The sequence below is a fragment of the Dreissena polymorpha genome, chromosome 3 (assembly GCF_020536995.1).
Source record: "Dreissena polymorpha isolate Duluth1 chromosome 3, UMN_Dpol_1.0, whole genome shotgun sequence".
NCBI lineage: Eukaryota > Metazoa > Mollusca > Bivalvia > Myida > Dreissenidae > Dreissena > Dreissena polymorpha.
Window position 1 is genome coordinate 96,551,648 of NC_068357.1, and position 18,441 is coordinate 96,570,088.

The following is an 18,441-nucleotide window of genomic DNA, read 5'->3' on the forward strand; positions in this document are numbered from 1 at the left end:
ATTCCTATATTAAGTACATAATTATATTGTCAAGCGTCCAATACATCCTATTGGAAGCGAATATTTAAGCAATAGATTTCCGATAGTTACAATGTCTTGATGAGGAATAATTATTGTATGCTTACGACAAATAGACAGTTATTGACTTTGTAAGTTCACCTGCATCTAAAACCATGTACCGCCATCAAGCCATCGTGGTGGTGGTGTGGTGGTGGTGATGGTGGTTGTGTTGTTGTGGTTGTGGTGGCGGTGGTGGTGGTGGTGGTGGTATTGAATTAGCAGCAGCAACAACAGCAGCAGCAACAGTGGGAGTTAGTTTAAACTGAAGCCCAGTATATGCTCACATAAAACTATTGGTATATGCGTAATACAATATTCAGTTCTAATATTTTAATTCCAAACAATGTTTACGTTTGATGGAAATAAGTATTGGTCTCTTAAAAGTAATGAACACTTCCGTATTGATAGGCGTTCAGTGAAAATCGATACACAAAATTGAATCGCTCTAATGTCTCAGAATTGACAATAAACATGCCGTTTATGTTTGTTTTTCGGAACAGTCAAAACTATTTCATCGAGTGTAATCAAACACTTTCGAGCTATAACCGGGTTTACAAAGGCATATGTAATGATTATGTTTCGCACTGACAAAAGAAATACTGTCATTTAATGATTAATTATTCATGCGAACTTGCTTACAGATGGCCAAATCAGAAGCGTCTTATAAATCTAGTATATTGAACATTGGCAAAATTGCAATGATTGCTTTCTGAAATCATTGTCACAAGAAAATAAAGTGTAGATTTCATACTCGATCGCATATTATTTATAATGTACCATTAGTAACAAAACGTTGTAAATAACAAAACCAACACGTGTAATATTCAATAGTCAAGTATGTTAGTAGATTTGTGTATGGTAGTGTAAACATTAGCAATTAATAATGCAGTATATTGAGAATACTATATGGTAGTTATGAATACTGAATTAACATTATTTAGCGAGGCTTTAAAAACCTGAACAACTAGAATTGGTTATATTAGTGATTCATGTTTTCGTGCCGATCAAAATAGCGATTATATTTATCAAATATATATGCTTTAAAAGACGTCATTACAAATATATCTGTTCTAATACATATAAAGCTGAAGCCGGTCTGGTTCACAGATGTCTATACGCTATTGATTAGCAATCCGTTCTTGGGAATAATCGCAGTGCTTCGATGACTTTGGGTTGTATCGCAAGTGAAAAATATCTGCTAATGGAGGAATACGAGCCATCAATATAGGTTCTCAATGAATCACGCATTGTCGACAGAAATAACTGATACTTGATATTGTCATTTGCTTCCGATTTAATGTGAGCAACGGATATTAAGATTGTCTAAGGTGTGTTAGCATTTTACCTTTCTTGGTAAGTTACATGTAAATTAGACTTGCTATGCTATATTGATAAGTAAGAAGTACACTTAACTGTTAACATTACATACGAAAAATAAAAATAAATCTTTATATTGCTTGAAGCTATTACTATTCTATAACTGGACAATACAATCGGTGTGCCATATTTGATGCCCTTATTGTTGTGTGTTAACCACTCGAGGCATCGCGTAGTTCTTAATCTAGTTTACATTTTAACAAAACATTTTCATAACTGTTTTGATTGATGTTGTTCTTGTTGTGTTGTTGTTGTTGTTTGGGTGTACCAGATTCTGGATATAAAAAAAGGTTTACTAGTGCCATTTTTTTATGTATTTATTTTGTAATTTAGTAATTTCAATGTGCACGATCAAAAGCAAGTCATTTTATACATATATGTTAATCTATCTCATGTTGTACCAGAAATGCGCTTCCAAATTAATTCATCTAACAATTCCAAACAAGTTTATGTGGATACCTTTTCATGTCCCAAAAGCACACCGCGTTTTTTTTTACGTTATATAAAATCCGCGCAACCAGCTAATATATTAATTTTAACATCGTTCAGAAATATATTAACAACTAAAATATACTCGACCTTAATGTAGATTTTCCAATATTACTAATCAAAAGCATAATGAAATCGATTTTTTCGTTTAATTTAGATTCTTCAACTTTAAGAATACAAATTTTGAAATTAATCAACAAGACAAATCATAGAAGATAGCTTATTATCCAATTGAACAGATCAGAACGCAATTAATGTTATTGTTAGTAAAGACCAAGTTTTAGAAACAGTCTTGGTTCCAGTTTCCTTATATAACAAAACAATAGAATATTGACGTGAAAAGGCAAGTAAACCAATTCTAATAGTGTTGATTATTGTTCCAGATGATTGTAGAATTACTTGCATAACAAAAACATATTGTGATTACCGTTAGTTTCATCCGCTTGCTATTTAACATATTGATACCTACTTATTTTATTAGACGACTTATTTTGCGAGTGCCAATTATGACAATAACACGTTCGAATGTTAAGATTGCGAGCTACTTTTGAAAGCGACATCAAACATATCCATAATGTTTTTTCAGGCATATTTAAAATGTATCTACGTTCATGTTGATTGCTGTGAAGGTAAAATAGGTGAAACATAATGTGACATATATAGTTGTGGACCATACGTTATAAGTTTAGGTTGATTGAACTAGTGAACCACATGCTCCACTTGTCTATTCACTTGACACTTACATTCAACATATATACACGATGTGGCTTACTAAAAGAAGATTGATACCGAATCTTGTACACAAGTTGATTGCTGGCACATTCAAACAATTGTTGTGTGGTTGTATACCTCGTCTTGTCCTGGACAAGCAATCCTTTATTGCCTGCTGTTAAAGAACTTTCGAATGTAGTGTGGTGCGACTTTTTCTCCTGCAGATGCTTCCATGATTAAACATTTCTTTATTTGATATCTGTATTGGACAGGACGGTATTAGATTCGTACAGATTCCGTGCCTCTATTTCTGATCCTCTGGAACCTTGAACGGTGTATGCTAATGTGAATAGCTTGGTTGTGCATCTGACCTTGTTTTTCGGACGCATCAAACGAAATTTTACAGTGACACCTTTTGCTTCTAAAATGCAATAAAATATTTATGCTAGAGCTATAGCTTACATTAAGTCTGTCTTTTAGCGTACAAAACATATGTTATAGTATAACTGATGAATAAAAAGGTCTATGTATAAATACTTATTATCAAGGCTATTACCAAAAAAAAAATCAAAATTAATAAAAGTAACTGGAGATAACATTTTATTTAATTTGTTTTGATATAAAACATATTTGTATGCACAGACATCTTTTAAATAAGGTTCAGTTATACTGTTAACAAATTCATTCATGAAACCAATTGTGTAACTGTTTTCTGTTCCAATTGTCAACATTAAAAAAATATCAAAAGAACGTTTAATTTCACGTTAAAATCAGGAACAAAAATAACCTCATATTATCGGTCCACATGCCATTGACGAAACAATGATTGCATGTGTGGATGACGTATAATGACTGGCAAGGGTGTTGACAAATTATTGTGGCACTAATTTGTGCCTCCAGCACTCGAATATCGATTTACAGTTGAGTCTGAAATGCTTGTTGCGGAGCAGACTTTTGTTTTCGTGTGAGAAGACATTGTAGGTTGCTTTTTGCAGCGAAAGGAGATGAAATATAAGGCGTTGTTAGATGGGGATGAGCAGTTATGAAAAACGTAGGGAGTGAATGTAATAAAATACTATAAATAAAAGAATACCATACATTGTAAACACTTAATGAGCGAAACGGCACGTATATATGGCTGTGGCTGAAATATAATAGCGAAATTGAAATAATCATGCAACAGATTTTACATTGCGAACTCGAATCAGACAAAAAATAATAGTTCCAAATCAATCAGATTGGATTGTAGTGAGAGGTAACATTTTCACAAGTATAACTTGGTTTATCAAAGACCACAGTTTTAATAAGAAATCATTTTATGTGCACTATGTATCTATGTACATAACCATTTATTGGATTGGATTGTTTTAAACACGGTTGTTGAAAGTGTAACACTTATTAAGCTAGCATTACATTTGGAAACAAACAAAATGCATAATGAATTTCAATATCCTACTTCATATGAACTTTTCTTTCATTAACCATAATTGTGATATTAACATCATTCAAATCAAATATATTTTAATCCTGATAGTTAATATGTATAATTTACATATTCAGTATGCTTTAAAGCACAATTCTTTATCAAGTACATGTATTCAAATAAAAGTAGAAATGCTGGATAAACATATTACCATGGTAACGATTGGCAATATTCTAATGGGCTGTCAAACATGAGTTCACAATTGAAGCTGTATTGAACCGCCAATAGAACAATCATTCAGATTCCTAGACAGCCACGATTGATCCGACTCCATCCATTAAGATTATGAGAAATCAGACAAATCAATCTTCTCTCTGCATTTGTCTTCTCGCGTACAATATTAAGACGAGCTTGAACAATCTTTCTATAACACAAATCAAAATAGATAAAATGTTAATTGTTATGAAACTAGAAGATGAATTCTCTAAAGATTGTATAAAAAGATTAACGAAATTAGAGTTTAATACGATTTTAAATGCTTTTTGTTTGCATCAAAGACATGTACCCATATTGGACATCCCTCTATTCCCTGAAGAAATGTTCATACAACATATAGACATAATGTTTGGTTGTGCAACAACTTCGAGTAAAATTGTCGGTATCGGTTTAATGCTTACAATGTATTGGCCTTTAGGAAAATTAATTAAGGTGAAAACAAAATAATAGTACCATTAAATAAGCTTTATTTAACTGCATCGTTCATGTGCATCTGTTAGTGTAAGATTGAGACAATACAATGTTGACCTTTAAATGTACGCTTTTACTTATAATGTTACACTGTAAAAATATATTTATCGTAACGACGATATTATTGAATCTTAATTTATGCTATCCAGTGGTTTATAGATGAATGTCAGTGAATTAAAACTGATAACTCACGGTTTCAAACACTGAGGATTAACAGTGAAAATTATCGATAATGTTCACTGTTTTCCTGTGAAATGAAGTCGTTTATTGACGTGATAATGTCATTTTTCAGCGTATTTCGCCAGTTAAAATCATGTGTAAGCATTAAATCATAAACAAATGTTTGATTCGATTAAATACAGATGTAAATTTGCGATCGAGCAGAGAAAAAAAAATACAGTTTGTCTATGATCACTCGTGAATTAAAATCGATATTTCACCGATCCAACAAATATCCTCTATATAAATAAGAGGCAGTGGGTTTTTGTTGTCGATGCGCTCTTATGGGAAGATGCATAAACATGTTCTTTCTTTACACACCTGTGGATTTTCTGATTCCTAATATAACCTTTAACGTTTATTTATTTATGGCAAATGTAGTTTAAAATATATAAAAGAGATATCGAGATATGATAAATATCCCTTCCCAAGAAATTATTGCGGATCCATATTTCAGCTGTATTTAAAAAAATAGTCGCTTCTATTTCGTCGATAACAACTAGAGCTTTGTCAGAGACTTGACGTATACCCCAACATGCTGCATTGACACAGAATATTTTGCATGCTATCTTCACAAAGCAATAGAAGCTTATTTATGGCGATTTTTAAGCCTACCCAAATGTGCGGATTGGTCTAAGAACCAGTTAAGTCCATCTACTCTCACATATTGAAAATGGCTGCTTTTAGCTAGATTTCACATTTGGTATTGATGTGTTCGAGTGTTTTCTGAAACTGTTTTCATATAACTAACAAAACACTAAAGGGTAACTAAAATATACGAAATAGCATACGTGTTATTATTGTGTTATGAATAACTTCGTTCTTATTGTTTAGTTCTTAAAACCTTGTTAACATAACGTTTTCAATATATATTCAAGCCTGTTTGCAATGTCATTACAATGCTGTTTCCCATGTTTTGTTTTTGGTGATTTTGTGTTTAGCGTTTCATTTCTTATAAATTTATTGTGCTGTCTTTCATAAACAATTGGCATTGTTTATGGCGACCGGATTCAAAATTCTTATGATGTATACATTCTTTCCAATGAAACATATTGAAGGCGAATGCTTAAGCAATATATTTCCGGTGGTAACGACATAGACATACATACACTGTACATGTCCACGTTCACTTTAAACCATGTAGATCCATTAGGTCTTACATTTTAATACATGTCTGGCAAACTGTTTGATATTTTCTCGAGTCCTTAACACAAAGATCAATAAAGATTAGTTTATTTCTTGCTGAAATGGCTTGCAGTGAGCGGCTTTAAACAAAAATTGTGAAAGTAATAAAGGCTATAAAACTGCTAAAAACCTGCTTCGGCATAGACGTCGCCATCTTGACTATAGTGTGCTTTTGCCAATAATAGCATTGTTTTACGAAAGATATTTGTTTTATCTTCTTAGAACGTTTTCTCACTAATATGGTGGTAAAAAAAATGCACTTAAAATGGTGTTAGAAAAATCTCAGAAGAAAATCTTCAAAAAAAGTTTCTGAGTGAAAAACTGTAAGAATTAGAAAATTATATATTTATTATCTGATCTATTTCGGCCAACATTCTACTACAAACGGGCATTTCACCGCAATTTTTCATTTAACCGCGTGCACAGAATTTTGGAATTGTGGTTAGTAAGTCCATTGGCTTACGCCAATTAACAACAAAACACAAACTAATTCTTCCTACAATATAATTTATTCGCTTCCAATCCCATGTTTGTGTCCGCTGATTCCTACTATGGTCGTATTAGAACGACTTATCCACTTTGTAATTCTGATTCGCAGCCATCCATTTAAATCGCATCTTTTCTCAAGATCCTGTTTAGCATCTAAATTGAAACGTGTGGTACACTTGACCAATATTTAGATCGACTACAATAACAAGTATAATTTCTCATGGAAAATATTGTTTTATAATATTTCAAATGTTCTGTATTATTTTATGGAGGAAGACACTGACTATTCCCTCAAAGACAAATGCTGCAAATAACTATAGTATTATAGATTAAATGACTGAACATGTGTGCGTTGCCAATGTCGCCAATAATTATTAGTGCTGAAACTCGAGACTGTGTTATTTAGTGCTTACTTCGAGACCCAGTTATGTATGAGTTACACTTTACAGCAATACCAAGAAGTAGGAACTTATGTTACCATTTGAAAATGGTGTGAGCTTTTGGCAACGCCAATTTGCATCTCATCAACAATTCGTCGTTTATTAGATAGACACATACAGCCCCCGTATTCCCATATTGAATGCGTTCAAAGCAAATTAGTATCGTGTTGTTAACTTGGTAGATATAGTCCATAGATATACATCGTTTGAGTACATTTGTTTCGTAAATGGTTGGTGTTTCTGAAACCCAATTCAATGTAAAATCTCTACAGTATGATATACATGTTATATCGATGTAAGATATACAGCAATCTTCTTTTTTTAAAGCCGATAACCTAGGAAATTTAACAAAACACAATAAAAACTACTCTTTAATGCTCTTCCGATGATTCCGATGTTATCGCATAAGATTTCACTTTTTAGAAAAAATGTTTGATGAAAATTAATTTTATCCTTTGATTCTGTTAGCGCGCTGATCTTCGTGTTTGCCTCTGAAATAAGAGACATGGCGACGTGTTTAAGTTCAATAGCATTGTTATCTGTGACCGTTGATGATATCGAATGATTGAAAATACTGCTTAAGTCTTTTCAATAATGCAAGTTTCAATTATCTAAAACAAGTTTCAATTCTAGAAACAACAATACAAGGCTTTCCATAAGATGGATTAGGTCTAATGATACTTACCATTGGTAGCTTTTATCTTAAATTAAAGCCCATAAACGACCATTCTAATCCACGTATTTTAACGTGGGCGATATGTCTAAATGCAACTGAATATGAACAAGATACCCAAAAAGACATATAGCCTGGTATTAAATTGTTGTTCTTTTTTTTCAGGAAAAAAATATTATCGCTTCCTTTGCGTACTAACTTTTCAAAATAACAGATGATGAACTTAACATGAGGCTTGCTATTGTATTTAATCTTGTAAATAAAGCATATACACAGCACGTGCTTAATAATTCCCACGTTCTTAACAATATACATCATCACAACAATCGACACTGGTATATGACCGTTCCTATTTTTTTAAGAGTAGGAAGAGCCTCAAAGAGTAAAAGCGTTAAAATGGTCTTTGAAGTGATTATGTGTCTAGTTTTTAGAGAGTAGGGCATGTTTGAACGAGTCAATACAAGTATATGAGGTGTATGGATTTCTACGAAATATTGGAGCCCGGAAATGACAAATTCAAACTCATTAACTGTAATTTACAGACATAAAGATTACAATAATATTACTCATTAAAATGTATGATCATGTATGAATATACTTATATTTATCTTGAGGCCGTCGATACCATTCATCCCCAGAATTGCAAACTAATTATCTCGAAAGCGTATATAAGGCAACTTGATTACACTAACATTTGAATACTACTAGTAATTAACAGAATTTCAATATATTCATTTCTGAAATTTACATACATAACATTCAATACAGTAACATACCAATTTTGGATTGGCTTCTTAAGGGACAGCTAATGAGACTTAACACTGGATACGTTACTGTCCGATATTTACTTAACTGTAATGATCCTGAGCCCGTATTCACCGACCAATTCTTAGACTTAAAAATAAACAATAGACTTAGACCCAATAAAGCATACTTCTTGTTTGATTACATGTATATACAGGCATTAAATTCTTATATCATTAACAAACTGTTATAAATAAAGAATGTTGCAATTGTATATGTGAAATGCCAAAAAGACTTCACTTTTGAATATTTATAAAACATTACCGTTCTAAGAATATTCTTTATTTGTCGCTCACACTAATGTTACAGACCATATTTTGCAAATCAGTATGTGCTTAGAAGCCTTAGCTACTGTATGGAAAGACAACCACTGCCGGTTGCAGCAGACGACAAATGCTATGAGCGTCTGCTAGGAAAGATTACCACCACATTTGCCTGTTTATAGTTCACCACTGGTACACTGCAGAGGGTTTTTATGACTAATAGTGTTCAACAGATTGTAAGTCGAGATTGGCCAGTCTAGTGTTTATCATTGAAATCTGTACATATTGGCTGCTTTCAGGGAAAACGGGGCTTAATGCATGTAAAATAAGATTTACATGTGCATACTGATTAGACTGTGCAATGCGCACAAGCTAATTAAGGACGACATTTCTGATTGTATAATGTTTTTCGTTTAAAGACAGTCTCTGGTACTGGGATGATAATTTATGCATATGCATTTAGCCCTGTATTCCCAAAATGAAGCTTGAATTATATTTTTTATTAATGATTAAAAAAAACACATCTGGACCTGTGCTTTAAGACACACTCTTTATAAATTTGAATGGGCTGTGTTTATTTAAAACTTGCAATATAAAAAGCTATAACATAACTTTTTAAACTGAGTTGCTTCTTAACTTATACAACAGCGAACACCTACAGCGCTTCAGCGCTTTGATAAGACTTGTGATAAAGAGTGGTGTTTAGAATGATGCACATTTATTATCGATACATTTATTATCGATACAAAAAACGGAAACACGGCCTATGGTAGGCACATGAGTTATCGTTAGAAATTGTTTCGATTATGCTCCATTTTTATAATATTGACTTTTGACTATATTTATAGTCCATCTAGGTCTCAAGTGGTCTTCATACTAAATCAATTATCGGTTCTATCATTCAATATCTAATTCACATTCACATACAATTTAATAGACAAGCTGCTCAATAGTCCCGATTGTAACATTTGTACAATATAGATAAACGCATAATCACAGTATCCACTTTCATTTATAATTGATTTTCAGATTATTTGTATCAGCAATTTGTATTACGAGTTTAATTACGTTACTATGTAGTTTTTATGAAATTTCGTTTACTTTTCGGTATAGAACAAGCCATGTATCAACTTTAGTTTGGGTATGTGTTACTTTTTGTATGTCTTTTTTTGTTTTATTCCAACGAAAATTAAACATTGTTTTCGAGTGGAATATTGTCATTAAACGTGTTGATTCGTTTATATGGTTTTCGTCTTAAGTTGGCATTTTTCTTGTTAAATGCAGAGGGCGCAACAACAATATGTATCGCTGACGATTTCCGTTCTTGACAATACCATTAACGTTTTAGTGTTACATTTGTATGCGGTCAGTTTTTATAATTCTTCGTTTAACAAGCTAGTCATAGTGTGATTTCAATGGACACAAACTGTGACTGAACCAAATCTAAACTTGCATTTAAGTGGTTGTGTAAATGTGTGAAACATTAAACCAAGTAGAACAATGATTTTTTTTTAATATTCCTATGCTTTTAAGGTATGAACCGGCAGTGCTGCTTCCAATATGTGTTTCATACTAGGCAAGAAAATTAACATCTAGTTTCAAGTTTGTTTCCTGATGTTCTTTTTTAACAATTTCTTATTTTTACTGCAAAATCCATGTTGCTAACACTATAACAGTAAAACATGAATGGTAGATCAAACTTATCTTTCCACAAGTAAGCGTGTACATTAATAATTAATTCATTTTTTTCCACGCTTTTCGTTATTGATTCTCAGTAACGAAACGAACACGGTTCATCCACATGGTGTCAGTGTTTAGGCGTCTGTTTATCTATACACACATTGGCAAATATATGGTGTCAATTTTTATTATTGTGGTACCAATCATGTTAATATGAGCCACGTTCTGAGAAAACTGGGCTTAATGAATGTGCGTAAAGTGACGTCCCAGATAAGCCTGTGCAGTCCGCACAGGCTAATAAGGGACGACACTTCCCGCTTTTATGGTATTCTTAGTTTCAAGGAAGTCCCTTCTTACCGAAAATCAAGTTTAGGCGGAAAGTGTCGTCGCTGATTAGCCTGTGCGGACTACACAGGCTAAACTGTGATGACACTTTACGCACATGAATTAAGCCCAGTTTTCTCAGAGCGCGGCTCATATTCTCTTCTGTAGTTGCGCACAGCTAATTAGTTAACAAACATTAACAATATAACAAATAAAAGAACCACTTATTAAAACATGTCTAGAATAATAGCGTTGTTTGGAGCTTAGACCAATAAACCGAATGAAAATATTGAATAAATCTTGTATGTAATTATTGAGTTTAAGAATTTGTTAAGCTCGTGGCATTGGCGGGGGAAAACTGATAGTGATATAATAATTATTATTATTTGCGGATTGGGCTGAAAACATGTTACGTCCATTAGTACCATTACCTTAGAATATTCAAAATGTCTGTTTTAAGCTTCGTTTCACATTTGGTATTTATGTGGAAGAGTTTTCCTGAAAATATTTTCTGTAAAGGGACATTTTCATAGATTTTGGCATGTATTTAAGTTTGTCATTAAATGCTTTATATTGATAAATGTATACATTGGATCTAAAAGCTACAAAAAAAAGAAACGAGAATACAATTAAAGAAAGAAAAAAGTAACCCTCAACTGGCATCAAACCACTGACCCTGGAGTAAAAGTCTATCGCTCAGACCACTCGGCCATCCGTGGTCACAAAATGAATGATGGGTTTTATATTTTATATATGCAATCCTCGTAGTATCAACAAATTTAACGACAACTACAGAACTCTCCAAATTATTCAATGGTTTTTGCGTTGCAACGCTTTATGATTTTTAGGTTTTTAATTCGTCAAAAGATGTATATAATTTATATTTCAGAGCATGGTAAATGTTCAGTATTACTGTTTCCTCATAAATATCATAACTACAAAGACAATTTGCGAGTCTGAAACATTTGTTTTAATTTTGTCAATTTACCAAAACGTGAAAATGCCCTTTTAACATGATATAACACTGAAAATGTTACTCAAACATACGAAAAATTATGCATTGCATAACTTATTTGTTAACGAATGGTTTTCAATGTATGTTTTAGCCTGTTTGAAATGCTTTTTCAATGTGATTTTACGAGTGCTACTGTTTATCACTTTTGTGTTGTGTGTTGTCATTTCTTTTACATTTGTTTTACTGTCTTTTAGAGACGATCAGTATGGTGACTGGAGTCTGCTCAAAGTAATATTTCTGGGTTATCAATATTCCTATATTAAGTACATAATTATATTGTCAAGCGTCCAATACATCCTATTGGAAGCGAATATTTAAGCAATAGATTTCCGATAGTTACAATGTCTTGATGAGGAATAATTATTGTATGCTTACGACAAATAGACAGTTATTGACTTTGTAAGTTCACCTGCATCTAAGACCATGTACCGCCATCAAGCCATCGTGGTGGTGGTGTGGTGGTGGTGATGGTGGTTGTGTTGTTGTGGTTGTGGTGGCGGTGGTGGTGGTGGTGGTGGTATTGAATTAGCAGCAGCAACAACAGCAGCAGCAACAGTGGGAGTTAGTTTAAACTGAAGCCCAGTATATGCTCACATAAAACTATTGGTATATGCGTAATACAATATTCAGTTCTTATATTTTAATTCCAAACAATGTTTACGTTTGATGGAAATAAGTATTGGTCTCTTAAAAGTAATGAACACTTCCGTATTGATAGGCGTTCAGTGAAAATCGATACACAAAATTGAATCGCTCTAATGTCTCAGAATTGACAATAAACATGCCGTTTATGTTTGTTTTTCGGAACAGTCAAAACTATTTCATCGAGTGTAATCAAACACTTTCGAGCTATAACCGGGTTTACAAAGGCATATGTAATGATTATGTTTCGCACTGACAAAAGAAATACTGTCATTTAATGATTAATTATTCATGCGAACTTGCTTACAGATTGCCAAATCAGAAGCGTCTTATAAATCTAGTATATTGAACATTGGCAAAATTGCAATGATTGCTTTCTGAAATCATTGTCACAACAAAATAAAGTGTAGATTTCATACTCGATCGCATATTATTTATAATGTACCATTAGTAACAAAACGTTGTAAATAACAAAACCAACACGTGTAATATTCAATAGTCAAGTATGTTAGTAGATTTGTGTATGGTAGTGTAAACATTAGCAATTAATAATGCAGTATATTGAGAATACTATATGGTAGTTATGAATACTGAATTAACATTATTTAGCGAGGCTTTAAAAACCTGAACAACTAGAATTGGTTATATTAGTGATTCATGTTTTCGTGCCGATCAAAATAGCGATTATATTTATCAAATATATATGCTTTAAAAGACGTCATTACAAATATATCTGTTCTAATACATATAAAGCTGAAGCCGGTCTGGTTCACAGATGTCTATACGCTATTGATTAGCAATCCGTTCTTGGGAATAATCGCAGTGCTTCGATGACTTTGGGTTGTATCGCAAGTGAAAAATATCTGCTAATGGAGGAATACGAGCCATCAATATAGGTTCTCAATGAATCACGCATTGTCGACAGAAATAACTGATACTTGATATTGTCATTTGCTTCCGATTTAATGTGAGCAACGGATATTAAGATTGTCTAAGGTGTGTTAGCATTTTACCTTTCTTGGTAAGTTACATGTAAATTAGACTTGCTATGCTATATTGATAAGTAAGAAGTACACTTAACTGTTAACATTACATACGAAAAATAAAAATAAATCTTTATATTGCTTGAAGCTATTACTATTCTATAACTGGACAATACAATCGGTGTGCCATATTTGATGCTCTTATTGTTGTGTGTTAACCACTCGAGGCATCGCGTAGTTCTTAATCTAGTTTACATTTTAACAAAACATTTTCATAACTGTTTTGATTGATGTTGTTCTTGTTGTGTTGTTGTTGTTGTTTGGGTGTACCAGATTCTGGATATAAAAAAAGGTTTACTAGTGCCATTTTTTTATGTATTTATTTTGTAATTTAGTAATTTCAATGTGCACGATCAAAAGCAAGTCATTTTATACATATATGTTAATCTATCTCATGTTGTACCAGAAATGCGCTTCCAAATTAATTCATCTAACAATTCCAAACAAGTTTATGTGGATACCTTTTCATGTCCCAAAAGCACACCGCGTTTTTTTTTACGTTATATAAAATCCGCGCAACCAGCTAATATATTAATTTTAACATCGTTCAGAAATATATTAACAACTAAAATATACTCGACCTTAATGTAGATTTTCCAATATTACTAATCAAAAGCATAATGAAATCGATTTTTTCGTTTAATTTAGATTCTTCAACTTTAAGAATACAAATTTTGAAATTAATCAACAAGACAAATCATAGAAGATAGCTTATTATCCAATTGAACAGATCAGAACGCAATTAATGTTATTGTTAGTAAAGACCAAGTTTTAGAAACAGTCTTGGTTCCAGTTTCCTTATATAACAAAACAATAGAATATTGACGTGAAAAGGCAAGTAAACCAATTCTAATAGTGTTGATTATTGTTTCAGATGATTGTAGAATTACTTGCATAACAAAAACATATTGTGATTACCGTTAGTTTCATCCGCTTGCTATTTAACATATTGATACCTACTTATTTTATTAGACGACTTATTTTGCGAGTGCCAATTATGACAATAACACGTTCGAATGTTAAGATTGCGAGCTACTTTTGAAAGCGACATCAAACATATCCATAATGTTTTTTCAGGCATATTTAAAATGTATCTACGTTCATGTTGATTGCTGTGAAGGTAAAATAGGTGAAACATAATGTGACATATATAGTTGTGGACCATACGTTATAAGTTTAGGTTGATTGAACTAGTGAACCACATGCTCCACTTGTCTATTCACTTGACACTTACATTCAACATATATACACGATGTGGCTTACTAAAAGAAGATTGATACCGAATCGTGTACACAAGTTGATTGCTGGCACATTCAAACAATTGTTGTGTGGTTGTATACCTCGTCTTGTCCTGGACAAGCAATCCTTTATTGCCTGCTGTTAAAGAACTTTCGAATGTAGTGTGGTGCGACTTTTTCTCCTGCAGATGCTTCCATGATTAAACATTTCTTTATTTGATATCTGTATTGGACAGGACGGTATTAGATTCGTACAGATTCCGTGCCTCTATTTCTGATCCTCTGGAACCTTGAACGGTGTATGCTAATGTGAATAGCTTGGTTGTGCATCTGACCTTGTTTTTCGGACGCATCAAACGAAATTTTACAGTGACACCTTTTGCTTCTAAAATGCAATAAAATATTTATGCTAGAGCTATAGCTTACATTAAGTCTGTCTTTTAGCGTACAAAACATATGTTATAGTATAACTGATGAATAAAAAGGTCTATGTATAAATACTTATTATCAAGGCTATTACCAAAAAAAAAATCAAAATTAATAAAAGTAACTGGAGATAACATTTTATTTAATTTGTTTTGATATAAAACATATTTGTATGCACAGACATCTTTTAAATAAGGTTCAGTTATACTGTTAACAAATTCATTCATGAAACCAATTGTGTAACTGTTTTCTGTTCCAATTGTCAACATGAAAAAAATATCAAAAGAACGTTTAATTTCACGTTAAAATCAGGAACAAAAATAACCTCATATTATCGGTCCACATGCCATTGACGAAACAATGATTGCATGTGTGGATGACGTATAATGACTGGCAAGGGTGTTGACAAATTATTGTGGCACTAATTTGTGCCTCCAGCACTCGAATATCGATTTACAGTTGAGTCTGAAATGCTTGTTGCGGAGCAGACTTTTGTTTTCGTGTGAGAAGACATTGTAGGTTGCTTTTTGCAGCGAAAGGAGATGAAATATAAGGCGTTGTTAGATGGGGATGAGCAGTTATGAAAAACGTAGGGAGTGAATGTAATAAAATACTATAAATAAAAGAATACCATACATTGTAAACACTTAATGAGCGAAACGGCACGTATATATGGCTGTGGCTGAAATATAATAGCGAAATTGAAATAATCATGCAACAGATTTTACATTGCGAACTCGAATCAGACAAAAAATAATAGTTCCAAATCAATCAGATTGGATTGTAGTGAGAGGTAACATTTTCACAAGTATAACTTGGTTTATCAAAGACCACAGTTTTAATAAGAAATCATTTTATGTGCACTATGTATCTATGTACATAACCATTTATTGGATTGGATTGTTTTAAACACGGTTGTTGAAAGTGTAACACTTATTAAGCTAGCATTACATTTGGAAACAAACAAAATGCATAATGAATTTCAATATCCTACTTCATATGAACTTTTCTTTCATTAACCATAATTGTGATATTAACATCATTCAAATCAAATATATTTTAATCCTGATAGTTAATATGTATAATTTACATATTCAGTATGCTTTAAAGCACAATTCTTTATCAAGTACATGTATTCAAATAAAAGTAGAAATGCTGGATAAACATATTACCATGGTAACGATTGGCAATATTCTAATGGGCTGTCAAACATGAGTTCACAATTGAAGCTGTATTGAACCGCCAATAGAACAATCATTCAGATTCCTAGACAGCCACGATTGATCCGACTCCATCCATTAAGATTATGAGAAATCAGACAAATCAATCTTCTCTCTGCATTTGTCTTCTCGCGTACAATATTAAGACGAGCTTGAACAATCTTTCTATAACACAAATCAAAATAGATAAAATGTTAATTGTTATGAAACTAGAAGATGAATTCTCTAAAGATTGTATAAAAAGATTAACGAAATTAGAGTTTAATACGATTTTAAATGCTTTTTGTTTGCATCAAAGACATGTACCCATATTGGACATCCCTCTATTCCCTGAAGAAATGTTCATACAACATATAGACATAATGTTTGGTTGTGCAACAACTTCGAGTAAAATTGTCGGTATCGGTTTAATGCTTACAATGTATTGGCCTTTAGGAAAATTAATTAAGGTGAAAACAAAATAATAGTACCATTAAATAAGCTTTATTTAACTGCATCGTTCATGTGCATCTGTTAGTGTAAGATTGAGACAATACAATGTTGACCTTTAAATGTACGCTTTTACTTATAATGTTACACTGTAAAAATATATTTATCGTAACGACGATATTATTGAATCTTAATTTATGCTATCCAGTGGTTTATAGATGAATGTCAGTGAATTAAAACTGATAACTCACGGTTTCAAACACTGAGGATTAACAGTGAAAATTATCGATAATGTTCACTGTTTTCCTGTGAAATGAAGTCGTTTATTGACGTGATAATGTCATTTTTCAGCGTATTTCGCCAGTTAAAATCATGTGTAAGCATTAAATCATATACAAATGTTTGATTCGATTAAATACAGATGTAAATTCGCGATCGAGCAGAGAAAAAAAATACAGTTTGTCTATGATCACTCGTGAATTAAAATCGATATTTCACCGATCCAACAAATATCCTCTATATAAATAAGAGGCAGTGGGTTTTTGTTGTCGATGCGCTCTTATGGGAAGATGCATAAACATGTTCTTTCTTTACACACCTGTGGATTTTCTGATTCCTAATATAACCTTTAACGTTTATTTATTTATGGCAAATGTAGTTTAAAATATATAAAAGAGATATCGAGATATGATAAATATCCCTTCTCAAGAAATTATTGCGGATCCATATTTCAGCTGTATTTAAAAAAATAGTCGCTTCTATTTCGTCGATAACAACTAGAGCTTTGTCAGAGACTTGACGTATACCCCAACATGCTGCATTGACACAGAATATTTTGCATGCTATCTTCACAAAGCAATAGAAGCTTATTTATGGCGATTTTTAAGAATTGTTATGCCTTATCATTTATGGCCATTTTGACCTTTGAACTCTTGAATTCTTTCGCATGACACGCCGTCCAATTACTGTGAACAAAATTAATGTACAGAGTCATTTTAAAATCTCACAATGAATGACATAGTTATGGCCCGGACAAGCTCTTTTATGGCCATTTTTTACTTTTAAACTATAAGTGTGACATTGACCTTGGAGATATCGACGTAATTCTTTCGAATGACACTCCGTCCAATGATTGTGAACAAATGTACCGAGTAATTTTAGAATCTCACAATGAATTCATAGTTGTTAAGTTATGGCCCGGACAAGATCATTTATGGCCATTTTTTACCTTTGAACTCAGAGTGTTACCTTGACCTTGGAGATATCAACGTAATTCTTTCGCATCACACACCGAGTAAAATCTCACAATGAATGACATAGTTATGGCCCGGACAAGATCATTTATGACCATCTTTGACCTTTGAACTCAAAGTGTGACCTTTACGTTGTAGATATCGACGTAATTCTGTCGCATTACAAACCGTCCAATGATGGTGAACAAATGTGCCAAATGATTTTAAAATCTTGCAATGAACGACATAGTTATGGCCCGGACTAGCTCATTTATGGCCATTTTTGACCTTTGAACTCAAAGTGTGACCGTA

At 32.6% G+C, this 18,441-nt stretch overlaps 1 protein-coding gene across 1 annotated transcript in view; it reads left to right on the plus strand.

Annotated features, from left to right (window-relative positions):
* The first annotated feature begins 13,430 nt into the window (after window positions 1-13,430).
* The window catches only part of LOC127875419 (sodium/potassium/calcium exchanger 4-like), a 28,536-nt gene continuing 23,525 nt past the window's right edge, over window positions 13,431-18,441 (plus strand). Inside the window, exon 1 of the mRNA XM_052420478.1 lies at window positions 13,431-13,562. The gene's annotated coding sequence lies outside the window, so the exon portion shown is untranslated. The remainder of the gene's footprint in view (window positions 13,563-18,441) is intronic.